Raw genomic sequence first — 2094 nt, forward strand, 5'->3', positions numbered from 1 at the left:
AAATACCAGATGCGGATTTTTCGCTTAGATTCACTACCTAAGGTGAGGTCTGACTAGGTACGTCAAGGACACAGCATTTAAGGAAAGGATAGGGTTTCTCACACACCCCAATCTCCCTCCTCTGGTTGTATAGGTAGTGCAAACTGACGCTGGCCTACTTCACTCAAAACAACAGCCTCGGAAGGACTCACAGGATACAGAAGTCAAGCCTAGGCTGCACAAGTTTCGGAAATAGGTAGAGATAATTTTTTTTTTTTGGAGCATTTGGGAAAGAAGGTGAAGACACTCTTGGAAGTGCCCACACTTGTTTGGCAAGACTGGGTTGGATAGACCTTCTCCTTTGAGTTCACTTTTCTGGCTGTGTATGTGGCCCAAACTTGTCTTGTCCTAACCTAAGTAGCTAGGTAGTATATAGCTAGCTACCTACCTAGCCAACTATAGTACCTACCACCTACTAGGTAACTATAGCTAGATATTCGTTACTTGACCGCCCTCGGTGACACCTACCTACCTATTTCATACAATACCTAGCCTATATATACCTAATATTACTTTGTCATTAAAATTTGGGGAAAAAAACGGTTACCTACATAGTAAAAACAACTTACATAGTAAATGGAATGAAGCCTAAGCCATCACCCTGAGAGACCTACTACCCAAATGAGGTCACCGATCACGGGTACTGAGGCTCAGCTTAGTGTCATCACGAGCGCCGCAGTCTGAGGACTCCCTACTACTACCTACTAGCTAGTTATACTAGGTATCTCAGTATGGCAAGTCTCGTTACTGTCTGACATGACGACTGATCTACGTGACAGTGCATCGTAACTGTGCGCAGTCTTATCTACATCATGTTAACTGACCTAAGAACAAGAAATGGAAGGACTTACGTCAGCAGCATTTGGATAAAGTACGCAACATTGGGAAGTAACCTGTTGGTTTTAGGTGGCTATTGACAGATTGTGTTATGGCGACGAAGTAGATCTGGAGTTCGTTAGATGTGCTGCTCTGGTCTCTGACTCCTCTGCTTCTTTCGAAACCCTGATGACGGAGCGGACGATGGATGGATCATGGATGGCAGCGGCTCGACTCTTATCGCGTGATAATAATAACACACACACACACACACACACAGTGACACAAGTTGGGAGAGAGTAAAAAAATCATCTCTCTCTCTCTCTCTCTCTCTCTCTCTCTCTCTCTCTCTCTCTCTCTCTCTCTCTCTCTCTCTCTCTCTCTCTCTCTCTCTCTCTCTCTCTCTCTCTCTAACAGTGTGTATTTTGTTTATATTTTATGTAAAAAGGTGATTGAACAGAGTGGTTGCTCTCTTTTTCAAATAAAAGAGCAAGAGATTCAATCTGATTTAAATGAAATTGCCAGTTTCCCGTGAGAGAGAGAGAGAGAGAGAGAGAGAGAGAGAGAGAGAGAGAGAGAGAGAGAGTTTAAAACTACTGAGGCTAGAAGGCTGCAAATTGGTAATACGTTGATCATCCACCCTCCAATCATCAAACATAGCAAATTGAAGCCATCTAGCCTTAGTAGTATTTTTGTTTTATTCAACTTTAAAGTTAGCCATGATCTTGCGTCTTGAGCCGATAAAGGTGCCAAAAACATAGGCCACCTCTGGTCCGTGGCTGAAAGATTCATGGTCCGCGTCTGAGAGTTTCATGAGCCGTGACGGAGAGTTTCACACAGCATTATACGCTGTAGGGAAAACTTGTTTGACTTATGGAAATGATGTTCAAAATTTTCCGTGACAACTACATAGATGTTCAGGAGTGGTTGTCCAACTCTGTGACGTTGAATTTCGAGGAACCACGTGGAATTATCTAGTTATTGTATGCTCGGAATAAGTAAAAATTATTTTAGTCGTTACTTGGATGGAAGACTGTTTGTGAGAGCCTTCCAGGCACGAATGCATGAGAAACAGATGCAAGCAACAATCAAGCATAATGGGAGTATGAGACTAAACAAAGCCTGATCAAGTTAGCAAAGTGATCGATGACAAAAGTTTGTAAGGACAACGCTTTTTCTATATTTCTTTTGCATCTCATCATCAAGCCGAGTTGTTTTAACCGCTCTATAGAGCGTTCC

General features: G+C 42.6%; 1 long non-coding RNA gene across 1 annotated transcript in view; it reads right to left on the reverse strand.

Annotated features, from left to right (window-relative positions):
* LOC135221860 (uncharacterized) overlaps positions 1-1174 on the reverse strand; it is a 60318-nt gene extending 59144 nt beyond the window's left edge. The window contains exon 1 of the long non-coding RNA XR_010316109.1: positions 891-1174. This is a non-coding gene — a long non-coding RNA (uncharacterized LOC135221860). The remainder of the gene's footprint in view (positions 1-890) is intronic.
* Between the last annotated feature and the right edge of the window lie 920 nt (positions 1175-2094).

This window comes from Macrobrachium nipponense, chromosome 3 (assembly GCF_015104395.2).
Source record: "Macrobrachium nipponense isolate FS-2020 chromosome 3, ASM1510439v2, whole genome shotgun sequence".
Lineage (NCBI taxonomy): Eukaryota > Metazoa > Arthropoda > Malacostraca > Decapoda > Palaemonidae > Macrobrachium > Macrobrachium nipponense.